The sequence below is a fragment of the Rattus rattus genome, chromosome 3 (genome assembly GCF_011064425.1).
Source record: "Rattus rattus isolate New Zealand chromosome 3, Rrattus_CSIRO_v1, whole genome shotgun sequence".
NCBI lineage: Eukaryota > Metazoa > Chordata > Mammalia > Rodentia > Muridae > Rattus > Rattus rattus.
The window spans coordinates 199646580-199663195 of NC_046156.1; the positions used below are offsets into that span (position 1 = coordinate 199646580).

Sequence of the window (16616 nt, forward strand, 5' to 3'; positions counted from 1 at the left end):
AACTCTTCTAAGAAAGCTTACTGACTTGGTGTTACATAGAGCAGAAGTGTTCCACTGTGGCAAGGATACAATTGTATCTATAATGTTATCTTAGGAAATAACAGGCACAGGCCTGGGGCTCTGAACTATTCATCCTTATCAGGACCTGTGTTTTAAAGAAACAAGTGAATGAAAAGGAAAGCCTTTCATGGCACCGCTGTGTAAGGAATGCGAAGCTGATTACAGCTGGGTGGTCCTCTTCAGGCATTACTCGGTCCAGTCCACCCAGCAGCCCCCCTGCCTTCTCAGACAATCATACCCTACAAACATCACACCGACCACATTCCCTCTGCCCTGAATCAGAAAAGTGAGGCAGGCACCCAAAGGTAAATTATACTTTGGCAAGCAGGTGATCCGACAACCCTTGAGCTTCTCTGAGGTAGTGGAATCCCTCCTCCTAATATTCTAACAATTCAAAAACATCTGAGTTGCTGAGCTGAGAAAAGGGGAGGGAGTGCTGGCTTCATACTCGCACGCTTTTCTGAGGGAGTGGCTTGTATGATTAGCACCCTCATTACACGGGAACAAGAAGAAACTCAAAACACGACAGTTGCCACATAGAAGGGTAAATGCTGCTTCCCGAGGGCACACGTCATTGCATCCTAGATTAATTCCTGTGTGTCTTTCGATAAAGTGCCTGGTGCACTGCTAGGTGTTCAATAGATGTGCTATCACTGGACAGTTAACAGCTCTGACTTAGTAAGACAGCAAGCGAATCCAGCACTTAAACACCAGCCAACCGTGGGCTGGAAGTCCAGGCACGGAAAGCTGCAGAAGTTTCAACCTTGGAAACTATTAAGTTCAGATGCTGTTGGGCAAGGCATGGGGGTGCGTAATTCCATCTCGCTTAACTCTCTGTATCAGACACCCTCAGGCCTGTAGCGATCTTATGTGTGGCTTTGGGGTTTCCCTCTGTAATGGACTTCTCTGAAGACAAAGCAATCAACTTTCTCTGTTGCTCTTCGAGTTTCTCTGCCAGACATTTAATCAGGACAGGGTCTACCTTAGAATCAAACTTATTAGCAAACCAATGTCCTTCCTTTATGAGCCACCGTAACTCTGCAGCTCCGTGAAATGCACACACTTCAAGGTGAGAGCCAGTGCAATTGGGGTAGAAAAAACCTTCGTAGTAATTCCATTTGACCAGGCGGGTCTTACTCTGCAGGTCAGACACGTCCTGGGACGATCTGGAAATTCCTCCGGGGATTCCTGGTATCCGGATTAGGGTGGCCCAAAAGTGTTCATCGGGAGAGTATGTATCTTTAGACCAGGCAAAAAAGTCTTTGACGATGGAGCTGTTGAAAATATATTTAACAAATGCTTGACTTAAAACAAAGTAGGCACTGCCCACAAAGACCTCAATGTCATGAGGGGGTGCCCCCTTGGAGACGTTGGTCTTTACTGGCAGCTTCATGTACTCATAAGGCACCTGTCTGAGTTCGTGGTGATAGGTGAACCTCTCCATCTTACCTGTGGGAGGTCGCACTCTCTAACATATTCCTTCCTCGGAGTTTTTCAGCTCTGTCACTAGTTCAAAATTTGACTTTGGGAAAGTCTTGCCCACATAGGTTGATGACGCGTTTCCACTGAACGGAGGACTTGAGAAGGTCCGATAAGCAATTCCAGTCAGCCTGGAGCCTGGAAATGTGGGCATACTCCACGGCCTCTAACTTGGAGGCGATGAAGATGTTGGAGAAGCACTTAGCCAAGTTGTTCATGGCAGCTTTGAACGCGTCTGGTGACTTCAGGTCATAGTGGATACAGTAAAGGTTGTGCTGGTTGTAAATAGCATGGATTAACCGTTCAACCATAATGGCATCTTTGTGGACGACCAGTGAATAGGCTATGGGAAGTCCTCCTCCACTCTTTGAAACGGGCTTTTCGTGGTACTGTCTTAGGTCTGATAGATGTCACAGTCACTTGTCATCAGTGCGACATCACCGTCCTCCAGGTCGATGATATTCGTCTTCTGATTTCCAGACTCTTGCCGATTTCCAACGGCTCGTGCTCGAGACCCCTGAGCAGTTCACTGCATCCCTGGCCGCATCCCGGTGTCGGGGAACCTGTTCCTTACAAATGGTGAGGTACTCAGGGAGTATTCAACCAAGTAAATGTCCCTCTGAGGGAAGAGGAGCCTGCCCACATTTAGAAGCTTTAACAAGGAGAACAGCCATAGGGTTAAGAAGAGGATGAAGACTTTCTGCTGGAGAGTGTATTTAAAGCAACATCTGAGTATCTTCATTCTGCAGAGGAGAAAGGGACAGTGATCGTTGATTATCTGGTACCGAGAGGAAAATCAACTGAGTTCATCTAACGTTTGCTGGGTACCACCTTTGGCGCATCCCACAGAGCGGGGAACGCAAAGGTAAAGGGAGCAAAGTCCTTGAACAAGTCCAAAATAATGAAATAAAAACATACCGTTAACTAACATCAGCTCACTGAGAGATGTTGGTTATTAAACACCTTAGATGATAATACTCACAGTTGCTCCCTAGAATGGTTGAGGGCTGGTTCTAGGACCTCCAGGGGATGACCAAGATCCACAGATGCCCAAGTTCCTTACCCAAAATGACTTGCTATTTGCATAATCATGTCCTATCTGCCCCTTTCTGTGTCTGGGTAATTTATAATACCTACTGGATCACTCATACAACACTTGTCTGCATGGATTTATTATAGCACCTGGGTCAGGGAAAATTCAAGTTTCATTTCTAGGAGCTTCCTAGAAGTTTCTTTTCCAGGTTTTTCAAATGAGAGTTCTGCTGAATTTGCAGACAAGTAACCCATGGAGGCAGAAGGCTGGTTACACAATGCGTCACTCGCAGTCTGCATTAGTCTTGGTGTATGTGAGGGGCAATTACTGTGGTTTGGACAGAAGTAAAGAGAACCAGGTGATCGGGAGGGCCTCAGAAATGCACTTGAGGCCCCCAGGTCATCTAACTTTATCCAGCTTCAGATGCTTATTGGCCGGAAGGCTGTTAGGAACCGTCCAGAGAACCCCATTTCTCAGCGCACAGAGGGTAAGAAGCAGAGATTGTAAACATTGCAAAGGCCTTATTCCTTTCTCTGTCAGTCCCCATTTTCTCACAGGGATTAGCAAAATGGCCTTGAGGCTAGAAAAGGTTCAGACTAGAGTTAAAAAACGTCCATGGGCTTACAGTGTGTGACCTTGCCTGTGGAAGCCAGTGTTCCATATCGCTGAAACAAGAGACAGACAGAAACCTTGGCCTTGAGAGCCTCAGTGGCCAAGACTCACTCTGGGTTTGGAAGAGCAAAAGCTAAGACCTGACAGGGTACCAGGTCCCCTGAGCTGGGGCTGCCATTCAACGAAGGTAGGGTGTGGACCTGGCAGTGGAGTGGAGAAGGCGGGACAGATGGGAGGCAAGATTCCTTATGACCTGACCTGTTAACCCCAGGGTGAGATGGATGAACTCTCTCTGCTTGCTAAGTGGGTGGTCTGACCATCTGTGGAGACGGAAAGCAGATGACAGGAGAGAGGAGCAGCCCAGTTCTGACTGCGCTGAGCTTTTCAATTTTCAGATTTCCACACGGAAATGTTTACCAGGGAACTAGCAAGGCCACCACTCAGGCTTGGGTGAAGGGCAGTGGCTGCAGAGAAATGTGCCAGCAACATAAATGTGGAACTGTAGACCCTGGGAGCCTGGGTGAGCATGGAGATGGCGGTGGGGTGAGGAAAGGACCTCTGGCAATAGCAGAGGGAAGGCTGAGATGTGAATGCAGCGAACAGGATTCAGATGCACAGGCCAAGGGCATGTTGTATAAGTGGGGCGGCACACCTCCTCCTTAATGAGTTCCTGCCATTCCTACACAGGGCTGCTGGTCTCCTTCCAAGCTGCAGGCCATGCTGAGTTCTGTGTCCTGGATACCACAGAGGGAAGCTCCTCCTGCAGTGACTTTACATGGCACCCTTGTATCTATTCACTAGGTTCTGCAGAGACCAGCGCATGGCCCCAAGAACCATAAACTTCAAGAGTGAAGGTGGCCAGGCCAACAACTACAAATTATAGCCACTTCTGTCTTCCTGCTACCTGCACCCTTAGACCTGAGGAAAGCCACGACTCCTCAGGCATGGAGGATGTAAAGGAGCCCTGAGACCTACGCAAGTCAGAAGGGTGGGCTAGGCCAAGCTGGCCTCAAGCTGCCCACATTGTTCCCAGGAGGCCAGTCTAACTCCTTCTGCAAACACTCCAGGGGCTACTTTCCTTTCTAGGGTATGGGCAGGCAAGCAGTTTGCTGGCTGGGAGTATATAACAGTCATTATCGATGACTTCCAATAGAAGGAAGGACTCTCCCCTCTCACCTGTGTAGATAAGGAAGCTGCCTTGTGGAGTCCAGACCACAGAGACACAAGTGCCTAGCTATGACAATCAAACCGGAAGAAGCTAATAAGGCAAGGTTCGACAGCTGTAAGCTCACGTAAATAAGGTCTATAATGATTCAAGAGGAGACCACTCCTCACTAAAGCCCCCAAAGGGAAGACAGAGCATTTCCCAATCCACACTCTCCCCTGGTCTCCCAGGCCTCCTAGAGCTCAGAGGCAACGTAACGAGTGTGACGCCCACACGCATGGCCAGCGCAGCAGTCAGCAGCAGCCGGGCAGCCATCTTTTAGGTTAACAGTCTTAGAGCCCAGGGCCATCAGAGCAAGAGGGCACCCCCCTTATCCAGAGAAGGAAGGGGACAAGTAAATTGGGAACAGAAGTGCGGAGACTGGGGAGAAAATGACTGAGTGAGTTTCGGCTTTTACCCACCGAAACCCGAAGGTTGAAGAGATGGCTCAGTGGCTAAGAGGAAGCCACTCGTCCAGAGGATACCGGGCAGATCCTTCCCACCCACTTGGAAGCTCGAAACTCTCTAACTCCATGTTCAGAGGACCCGATGTGCTCTTTGGGCCTCAGAGGGCACTTCACATATGTGGTGCAAAGACATACATGTAGGGGAAGCATCCATACACATAAAATGAAAATAAAATCTCGAAGAAGGGAAAAATAATTTCACACGTAAAGAGTGCAACCTGGGAACTCACAGAGCTCCAGGCACTGGACAGATGGAAGTGCTGGGCTTCAGGATGTCACGGAGCTGGGCTTGAGGACCCTGGGAGAACACTCTGTAGCTGTGTCTACTTAACCTCTCTGAAGATCAGTGTTTTTGCTCAATATGGGATTTAGAAAGTCAGTCTCCCTCTCCCCCCAGTGCCCAGTGTCTTAAATTGTATTCAGCATATGAAGTCACATAGCTGATTATGGAGTCCATGAAAAATTTAGCTCCAATAAAAGATTTATGAAACCTCCCCTTACTTTAAGGCCTTTTCTTACTGATGGCCAGCTTGCAGCTTGCTTAACACATCTTGGAACTTTTTCAGTACAACAATTATACAGGACTCACTGAGTTTATCTATGTTAAAAGGTTGACTTCAACTTTTTTATATATATGTAGTTTGTGTGTGTGTGTGTGTGTGTGTGTGTGTGTGTGTGTGTGTGTGTATCTATGTGTGTGTGTGTATGGGGATATGTGCACAGGAATGCCAAGCGCCTAGAGGCCAGGAAAGGACCTTGGATCTCCTGGAGTTGGAGTTACAAGAAGTTGTGAGCTGCCTGACATGGTTTCTGGGGATTGAACTCAGGTCCTCTGCAAGGGCAGTAGATGATCTTCACCACTGAGCCACCTTACTCCAAACTAGCTTTTAGAAAGAGAAACTGTAAAGTCGTTTTATGAAGACAATGCTAAGAACATGGCTGCCCTATCCCTCTTCTGATCAAGGTAGGCAGTGGCAATGTTCTAAGGAGGGATGGCAAGTACTTCTTTAGGTCTAACTCATGTTTACTGCCTATGTTTTCCAGCACTGGACGGAACCCAGGACCTCAGGTAAGCTAGGCCAGGTCTACTATACCCAGTTCTACTGCCCATCTTCCCAGTCTACCCCTCAAGCCTCAGTATAGATCCAGCATTTTAAAATCAACCTCCATCCCAAACTGTGTTAATGGAATAGCATTGTTGTGGCCATGGACTTAGACCGTTTCTAGCTCAATCCCTCCAACAGACTAATGAGGTAGTAATTGTCAGCATCTCTTATGAGGAAAGGAGACTGTGGCACAGGAGATAAACTCCTACCCAAGGGCAAGGGCAGAAAGCTCTCCTTAGGGAGACCTCCATAACGGTGAGCCTGAAGCTTCTCTGTGTGGGACCAGCACCTTCCTGGGTGTTTGTCCTTTACTGCACGCAGGTCCTGGCAGGTGAGCAGGGAGGCCTGTTCCTTGTGAGTAATGGCCTTTCTTCTCACTCTAAGTCTTCCCAGCTTTAAATTCATTTTTACCAGTGTCTCAAATTAAAAAGAAAGTCTGCAAAAACCTCAAACTGTTCAAGGTCCTGATGTGGAGAGTGCTGGAGCTTGGCACCAGGAAGTCCTGCTCTCTCTCAGGTCTACTGAGCCTTCTATGTAACCCCATCACTTGGCTGTACGGAGAAACACTCTCCATGTTTTCCATAATGGCTCAGCTTTTGACTGACGCTCCCATTGGAAGTCTTACATAACTGTATTGAAACAGAGACAAATGAATTCCACCCATGACAAACTATACTTGTCTGAGAAAGAATCTGCATGGAGAGTTAGCCTATGGGGACCTAGCTGATACGTCACGTCTCCCTCCGAGACCCCAGGCCCAGGCCAGTCAATGGGCTGATGGAGAGATTAACCAATTTTCAGTCAGGAGGATCCTTCAGGGAGGAACAAGCTTATTTTAGGGATCCAGTCACCAGGGATGCCTGGCTCACATCTTGTTGCTGTGCAGTTAGGGGCTGTCTGAGGTTTCCTAAACATTTTAGAAAGCTTTCTGGACGTTCCCTTGAGGCAGAGGACATTCCCTCAATGCACCCGCCCTTGTTTTTATTATATGTCAACTTGAAAAATAGGCTATGAAAGGCTTATTAACTTGGGAATGTCAGAATATTTTTCTAAGGCCTTACAAAGGAGAGTCATTACTTACCACATAAGGACAGGCGTGGAAAGATGAATATAAGCAACCACATAAATAAAAAGCCAAAGCTCCTCCTAGACCGAGGGACCCCGGCGGCCATGAGCATGAGCTAATGCAGCACCACGGAACCTGGCCTCAGGGAGGCCACTGAGTCTCATCTCCAAACACAGAGAATTCTGGACTGGGACCATTAGGTGGGAGGGTGACTCAGCTCTGGTGTATTTCCGTAACGCCTCCACAGTACCTCAGGAGCTGTGCTAGAGTCAGAAGCCGAGCTTCTCCATGGGCTTACACCCTTTGCTCTAGTCTAGAAGGAACGTTGCCAAGGCCCACAGCTGTCACAGCGTGAGGCAGGGAAATGCAGCACCCATGTAAAGCCCAAGAGCCTCAGGGCCCTGGAAAGGCAGGTAAGTGCGGTCCTTCACGAGGAAAAGGCAAGGGTTTTGCACTCTTGCTTCCGATCACAAACACACAGCAAATCAACCAAGCTCAGGACGTCAGAGAAGCGGGTAGTGAGAAACAGGGCTTGCCGTGCAGTGGTCCATAGCTTGGCAAGACATTCGATGGACAGCGTGTCCTACGTGCTGCCTCCACTCTTAACAGCAGCCTCCCTGTGCAGGCCCTGTCCCGCTCATTTCTGTCACTCACCACAGACTACATGACCTGTCCCATTCTCAACGGAGTCTGTAAAATATTAAAGGCTCTTGAATAGCAGCAAACCTGCTTTCCAGCAGGAACGACAACACTACTTAAATAACAGAGTTCTCCTTCTAGGTCCTTTCCACCAATACTTACTTAAAACTACAGTTCTCAAAGAAACAAAACATGAAATCTTAAAAAACTGAAAGGGCTTTAAGAAGCCTCGCTTCCGTCCTGGGATGCTGGGAACACGTTTTTCCCCATTATGTATGCGCCTTAGTCTGCTCCTGCCATGACAAATACCATGAGATGGGGAGTTTATCAATAACAGAACTGTATTTCTCATGGCCCTGTAAGTTGGGAAGTTATGATCGAAGTGCAGATTCACATCTAGAGACGGCACAGCCCAACTTCCAAGATGGCATTTTACTGTTGTGCTCTCCCATGGCGTCAGTCAGAAGGGCACACGCGTGGGAGTCGTGAACAGCAGCTCCCTTACACCTCTTATAAGGTCACTAATCCCATTTGTGACAGCTCTGCCCCAAGGCATTGCTAACCTCCTATACTTCCTAATTCTATCACACTGGCAGTTAAGTTTCAACGTGAACTTGGGAAGGACACATTGGGATTGTAGTGATATGCATCCAATTGTCCATCCAGGGACTCCACAGACGGTAGGATCCCCGGTCCCTTATAAGGGTTCCTTATGGTGGCACCCAGCACAACCTGGGTCCCTGTTCCTCACCACTAAGAGAGTTTTGACCAAAGCCAACACATCCTCCATGCTGCCAGTGTTGCAGGATATCTGGTCACAGTGAGAACCCCAAATCTGGAAAAGCCTTGTGGTGTGGCCCAGCCCTGACACACACCTTTAACTCAAGAGCTTTCCATAAACACGAGCTAAATAAGGTCAGAGACAGGTCAAGAGGCAGATGGTCACTTAACCATCCGACAGGCAGTGGACGTAAGAAACCCAGGGAGGAGAAGGAGGGTCTTTGAGTTGAAGGGTGCGTGGCATCTTTCTGGGATGTCAGTGAAGTAGGAAGGTCATCCAGGTGCTTTCCCTACCTCTATGAGCTAGCAGGGTTTCACCCGGCATCTGGCTCCTGAGTCTTCATGGGTAAAATCCCATGGTTGGGATTTTTGTTTTTTCTTTAAAGAACATGACTGAGTCTATGGACACATCCCTGTCCCTTAATGTTCTATGCAGAATGTCAGTATCATTTGTATTTTCTTACTTATACCATTCAGCAAATCATTATTCTTGCTTTTCAAGATGAGAAAACAAGTCACAGGAAATATGTAATTTTCTTTAGCTTGTAATATAGAGCAGGGCCAGAACTTCAACTATGGCCCAGTTCTCGCCAGTCATGACTCAGCCTGGAGTCATGCGTGATGCTGTAAGGAGCTACTAAGCCTGCTCAGGAAATGCTAAGTTACACAAACCTAATGGAACACCCCAGGTTTTCCCTGCTTTTCTTATCAGGAAAAGCTAATTCTGCCTGGCAGGCAGGAGGACTCCGCTAAGAGCTGTGGGGGAAAAGTATCCCTGGTCGGAGTCAGGCTAACTGCAACAATGTTTTACATTTTACCTCTCCCCATGGTCTAAATTACCAAACTTCCGGGTTTCTGTCTCTGTGAAACAGGTTTAATGGCTCCAAGTGTAACTTGGACCAAGCAACTGCAGGAGGCACAGAGGTTTCTGATCAGGGCTGGTTCCCTTCTGTGCATTAGCCAGAGCCAGATGTGTGCTATTATTAAAGAGTCTTTATTCGTCTCTAGGTGGTAGAGAGATTTCATACTGGGAAGGCATATTAGCCCTATACTGCAGGAATATGTTCTACACCCAAAAAGTATATCCCATTTCCTGCTCTGTCAGGGCCCCTCTAATCCTAGCCACATTAACTTCCTCTGCATGAGAAACAGCCTCCCACTCACCTCCCCTGCTTCTTCTAGTCCACCCTTCAGGTGTAAATAAGCCACGCCCTCACATACCTGCCCCCCCTCCCCCATTGGCTAAACCCTTCCCTAAGAATGAATAGGCAGCCTTTCTCCTGCAAGCCTGGCTTGTTCTTCCCCCTCTCTCTCCCCTCCCTCCCTCCCTCCCTCTTTCCCCCTCCTTTCCTCCCTGCCTCCCTCCCTCTCCTTCCGTCTCCCTCCCCCCACTCGTGAGCTCTGGGTGACTCTGGTCTTCCGAAGCCTCCTAGAGAACTCGGGTCTCTTCTTGACCTCAGGACCCATAGTTCCTGTTTCTTAAATTAAACCACCTTCCCTAGGCCTTGGCCTGCTAGGGTTCTCAAAGTGTAGAAAAACAAATATATCATTTCCTTGGGTTCTCTCTTGATTACCTTTTTCAGATCTCTCTGGCCTAGCCATACTCCTGTCCCCCGACCCCAGCCATTGCCACAGCCCATTTGTGCTGCTTTATAATCTGTCTTCAGAGAGGAACTCGAGGTCCTCGAAGGGTTACTTCTCTAGCACCGAGCACGTTCATCCCTGGCACACTGAAGCTGTTTGGCAGCACAAAGCCAGAAGACCCATGGTCTGGGCTCTGCTGGTAAAGCTGCCCCAAGAGACCTAGCACAGTATTAATCACGGGCAAGTCTTTATGCCCCAAATATTAAGCAGGATAATAGTTTTTCTATCCTACAATGCTACTGTGAAAGCCCTATGACACAATGCCTGTGAAAGAGCTATAGGAAAAATATGTAGGTCTGCAAACGTCAGGTTTGAGGACCTTCATAAGAAGAATGGTTTCCTGGGGGAACCCAGAGCCAGTTCTTTCTTTGTTCTACTTTCCCGAAGCAGTGCCTCCATTAACCCCGCCCCAACCCCAACCCTCATACTCCACATTCTAAATCATTATTCATTCTTTACTCTTTGGCAACACTGTTTTTGTTGATAGTAATTTTCAAATGAAGATCCAGAATTCTCCCCGGGGGCTTCTGAGTCATGAAGAACCAGACCTTCCCTGGTTGTGAGACACAGGAAGGCAGTTGCTGTAGTAATGTTTAGAGGTGGTTCCTCATTTCTTTTGAAAGGTTCCTTGCCAAAGAACTTCTTCTCAGGGCTCCTAGGAGTGCACCAGCGGAGCCCCAGCAGCACCAATGCCCCGTGTGGCAGCTCTAGTGATTTTCTGTGTAGCAGAAGTTACAGATGTCTCCTCTCAGTCCCCACTCTTTTAGGGGTGACTCTCTGTGGAGGCTCTGTACTGATATCAGTTTGGAAATGTCACTCCTGAGGAGCACCAGCAAAGCCATCCCGACGCTTTTAAGCAACGTGAACGCACAACACATCCCCAGAAAGGGCCGCTGCAGAACCCTGTCACAAAGATCCGATGTCCAATGACACTGTCTCAGCACAGCTGACTAGGCGTGTTTGAGCAAGGGTGTGTTACTACTGACAGGTTTCTTGCTCAGTACTTTGCTTCAGCACAGCTGTTTAAAGAGCCTGACTTATCTTTTAAAAATAGTTACTTTACCTGCAAAACAGCAAGAACAGAGGCCTCACTGGAAATGCAGGACATGAAAGTCAGTCTCCATACTGCTTCTTTAGATCTCTATTCTGCCTGCAGTGCCTCTGACGGAGTCTTTCAGGTCTAGGGAGAACCACAAGGTGTGTAAGGTTACGTGGGAAAGAACCCCTATCAAGATGCTTTGTTCAGACTGAGAATGGTCCCTCAAGGTCGGGGAAATCTGGGTCATAGCAGTGTGACAAAAAAAAGCACAGAAATCGGCTACCATTCTGCAGCTACAACGATCTGCGGGGTCAGCTGATTCTTGGTCTCCTCTTATGTTTCAAGGTAAACAGTGGAAGCTGCCCACTATCCAGCTGGCAAGGCCGCCTCGATGCCAAGAAGCCCTAGCAGGAGCTAAAATGCCAGAGACCATGAAGCCAATGAAACTTCCAGTTCTTAATACTCGTGACCCTTATGAAGTAAGAAATGTTGTCTCTAAATATTTTTTAAAAAGGACTCCCCAAATACCTATGCCTTCAAATGTTAGTTGGACAGCAGCCTGCATGCCATGCCTGCCTGGGGTACAAGACTGCAAAAGAGGGGCTGACCAACACCAAACCTTCACCCTGAGTTTTTCTTTCCTCGCCTTCTGTCCTTCTCACTGAGCTGAGAAAACCAAGCTGCCTTTGGAGTTCCATGTTCTAACCTTAAAATGTGGGTCAAAAGTATTTTAATTCTTTTTTTTCTATAAAGCAGAAAACTTGAATTAAAAACAATTGTTATTGTTGTTGCTGTTACTGTTGTTGCTGTTGCTGTTACTGTTGTTGCTGTTGCTGTTGTTGTTGTTGTTGTTGTTGTTGTTGTTGCTGTTGTTGTTGTTGTTGTTGTTGTTGTTGTTGTTGTTGCTGTTGTTGCTGTGTTGTTGTTGTTGTTGTTGTTGCTTTGCTGTTGCTGTTGTTGCTATTGTTGCTGTTGTTGTGCTGTTGTTGTTGTTGATGTTGCTGTTGTTGTTGTTGCTGTTGTTGTTGTTGTTGTTGTTGTTGTTGTTGTTGTTGTTGTTGTTGTTGTTGTTGCTGTTGCTGTTGTTGTTGTTGCTGTTGTTGTTGCTGTTGTTGTTGCTGTTGCTGTTGTTGTTGCTGCTGCTGTTGTTGCTGTTGTTGTTGCTGTTACTGTTGTTGTTGCTGTTTGCTGTTGTTGCTGTTGTTGTTGTCGCTGTTGTTGCTGTTGCTGTTGCTGTTGTTGTTGTTGCTGTTGTTGCTGTTGTTGTTGTTGCTGTTGTTGTTGTTGTTTGTTGCTGTTGCTGTTGCTGTTGCTGTTGCTGTTCCACGTATACTCTTGCATGTGCATGCAAAGGCCAGAGCAGGTTAGCAGGTTAGTGTTCTCCATGGCTCTGCTTTTCACTGACTTGATGCAGGATCTCTCACTGAAGTGGAAGTCTGCTATTTCAACTAGACGACTGGCCACTAAGCACTTGGGGTCCACCTCTCTGTGCCCCCCCAGTGCTGGTTACAGGTGCACACAGCCATGCCTGGCTTATTTGGTTTTCATGTGAGTAGCGGGGATTTGAACTCAGGTCCTCAGGTCTGCCTGCTTATGTAGAACCTGCTCTTACCCATTGAGCCACCCACCCCAAGCCCTTGTCTATTTATTTTTAAAATGAACTTTCCGGTATTACAAGGAAAAGACCTTTCCTCATCCAAGGTGCGCAGATGTGAGCCTCTCCCCCAGACCCCTAGATCTCTGGAAGCGTTTATTTTGCTATCATAGAGTCAACTCCATATTTTATTCTCCCCAATTAACTCCTTAAAAGCTCTGTAGCTAGCTGAAGATGTTTAACTCATTTCCACATGTGCATTTATGCCCTTAAATAAGGGCATGGTGGAGGAAGCTCTGTATGTGCGTATGTGTGTGTGTGTGTGTGCACATGCCTGGGAGTATGTGTGTTTGAATGTGTGTGCACACATGTGTGTATATGCACATGGGCTGCTGCACATGTGAAAATGAGTATTGTAATGTGCATGAGGGTGTCTGTGCATGTTGCATGTGCATGTGCCTGTGTACACATGTGAGTACGCACATGTGCACACACACATGCACAAACATGTCAATCAGGGAGGGTATCGCTCCCAGAAATGGCAGTGGCTCAAGTGTTGCTGCTAATGAATGGATTGGATACTCTATTTCAAGATTAGAAGAGCTTGCTCATTTGTTTTCTAGGCTCAACCAACACAGTAGGAGCTCAGCAGATATCAACATTGGCTTCTGTAGTAATCAAGTCAAGATCATCTAGGCATGGTGGCCCACATTTGTAATCCTAGTACTCAGAAGTCTGAGGCAGGAGGATTAAGAGTGAGAGGACAGCCTGGGCTACACTGTGAGATTCTACACACACACACACACACACACACACACACACACACACACACACGCCAAGGCACATGCAGCAGCAAGGCTTGGGGCTCTGCCATTTCTGACAATGATGATGCTGAGTCAGATCTTTTCTTTCCCAGGCTTCTTCACAGTATTTAAGGGCATAAACGCGCATGTGAAAATCTGTATGTGTGTCATGCACACAGACATCCACACAAGCACACATACTCCCAGGCATTTGCACATACGCACGTGCACAGAGACAGACACACGTGTGTTTGTGTGTGTGTACACACCCCTCCACAGATACATGTGTGCTAAGGTGGGCACCTCTGTCATGATTGCATGGTTCAGTCAAAGATCTGCTGGCTTAAAATAGGTAAACTGCCCTAAATCTTGTACATAAGTCCCATAAATACTAAGTTCAAATCCAGGAACTCAAAACTAACCAGGGAGGGATAGAAGAAAGCCCACGGTGCGTGGGTCAATATGACCAAGAGAGGAAGTTCCAAAGCAGAGAATTTTAGCCTTTGCAGAAACCCAGTCCAGAAAATCCCCTGACAGCTGTGCATCAGGCAGCCCTGGCAAGGCTGCACTTGAACCATAGTTCCCACAGGTTATAGCGGGCTGTAACGCACAGGTGACACGACAGATAAACACAAGGCTTGCTTAGCTTACCACATGCTTAAGCATGTAGTCGTACACAAAGCAGAAGTCAACGCTCAGAGTTGATTTTCTGGTGGACAGTGAATGTGGTCAGTGCCAGCACGAAGATTTGATAAAACTCAAAAACAGCCATAGGGAAGACTCGAGCAGGCCTCCCGCCACCCTCAACAGTCATCCTCCCTTTCCTCTCTCAGAGATCCCTCTACTGCTGGCCACAGAAATGGGCGACTCTGAAAACTTTCTTCCTACCTCCCATGCAGACGAGCCAGTGTTGGAAAGAGTCTGAGGTTGGGGGGAGCATGGTTCTCAGCAGGAAGAATGTCTTGCTTCTCTCCTTTTCTCTCTTCTACTTTTCTGCCTGGAGCTCTAGCAAGATGGCTAGAGCCATTCTGAAGAAGGTAGACCAAGAGACTACTGGTCTCTCAGCCTCCAAGTCCTCAAGCCACTGACGCACAGCAGCAGACACATCCCTGGGCTTTGGTTAGATGAGAAAAACAAGGCCTCGCACATTTGGGGAACTTGAAAGACAAGCACCGGAAAAGGGTAAGGATGCTGCTTCTCTCTCGGATGAACTTTAAATCAGGTCGAAGTGAGAACTCGCTCAACGGCACGCTCCTGTATATAGTCAAGTGCAAAAATATGTCTCAAAGATGCTGAACTTCTCATCCGTCTAAATTTGGAGGTAGATGGAGGCCTTAGGTAAACATCTGAAGGAAGACAGTCTGCAAGATTTACCAAATTAACTCGAGTGCTGGCGAGAACTGCAGTTGGCTGACGAGGTTTCCCTTAAACACCCTCCAGCACATGGCGAGCCTGCTGTGTGTGGCTGTTAGTCACAGGCAACAGTCCACACAGTGTCCAGCATCACCCGGTAAGTGGGCTCCCTTCTTGAGAGGTTCTTATTACCACACAGGGACTCCTGAGACAGGTTTTCAATAAAAAGATGTTGGTACCATGTGGCTCAAGAATACTTTGCGCAGTTCAAAGCCACGAGTGTGCCCCTCGCCCTTTCTCTCTGGCCCTATCTCCCAACTTGCCACACATTCGCCCCTCCATCTGACCGTTGGGCACATCCTACAAGTTTGGAATTGGGAACCAGTGGTTCTAATTTGAGTCCCAGTCTGCCACCAATGAGATGTCCCGACAGCCGGCCTCTATTCCTAGCCTAGGAAGAGCAATGTGAGCTCCGACTCCCACGGTCGTGAGGCATAGTTGAATTAATGCCCCAGCATGCCATGGCAGGACAACTGGATAGCTGTTGTCAGCCTCAGGAGTATTTAAAACAGCTGGTCTGGTCGCCAACCACTGCCCTGCAAACCAGCAGGGAGTCCTGCTCAAGGCACCTTGCCCACTCCACATCCAGAAGCTGTCATTGAGAGGTGACTGTTATGGTGTTATGGGTTTCACAGACAAAGGCCTTTCGTTTTGTTTTGTTTTCCCCTCTAGTTCTTAGAGTCCACAGCTGTCAAGCCGGGGTGGGGGGTGGTGGTGTATTAACAACTATCCTCAAGTCTGAAACTCTGAAAATACTTTAAAAGAGGGGCTCGTAAAGATCATGAAACACGTGAAGTGACAGGATTAAAACCGGTGAGAGTCCCCGCCCCCTGCTGTGGAGTTTCTGGTGGCTTGGTTATAATTCCTATGTCAATTTCCTCTTTAAACCCTAGAACTTCTAATACATCATATTTATAAACTAATTGAGGATCATGAAGATATATTTTCTGAACTGCTAGGTCATCTAGGTAAAGGTGCTTGTCTTAGTTAGGGCTTCTACTCCTGCACAGACATCATGACCAAGAAACAAGTTGGGGGGGAAAGGGTTTATTCAGCTTACATTTCCACGTTGCTGTTCATCACCAAAGGAAGTCAGGACTGGAACTCCAGCAGGTCAGGAAGCAGGAGCTGATGCGGAGGCCATGGAGGGATGTTTCTTACTGGCTTGCTTCCCCTGGCTTGCTCAGCTTGCTTTCTTATAGAACCCAGGACCACCAGCCCAGGGATAGTACTACTCACAGGGGGCTGGGCCCTCCCCCCTTGATCACTAGTTGAGAAAATGCCTTACAGCTGAGTCTCATGAAAGCATTTCCTCAAGGGAGGCTCCTTTCTCTCTGATAACTCCAGCTTGTGTCAACTTGACACACAAACCCAGCCAGTACAGCGCTTGCCATCAAACCTGATGACCTGGGTTTGAGCCCCAGAACCCACAGGATGGAAGGAGAGGAATGAGAGCCACACGTTGCAGTCTGGCCTCCACGAGCTCCATGGCTAGCACGCCACACACACACACACACACACACACCCACACACACACACACACCCACACACACACACCCACACACACACACCTCCTTAAAACTCCAACTCCAGCTGTCCCTCCCTTCTCATCCTCAGCCCTTACACACACACACACACACACACACACACACACACACACACACACCCCTACACTAA

The 16616-nt window shown here is 47.8% G+C and overlaps 1 pseudogene; it reads right to left on the reverse strand.

Annotated features, from left to right (window-relative positions):
• Positions 1 to 481: 481 nt before the first annotated feature.
• LOC116897272 lies at positions 482 to 14475 on the reverse strand (annotated as a pseudogene).
• Positions 14476 to 16616: the final 2141 nt, after the last annotated feature.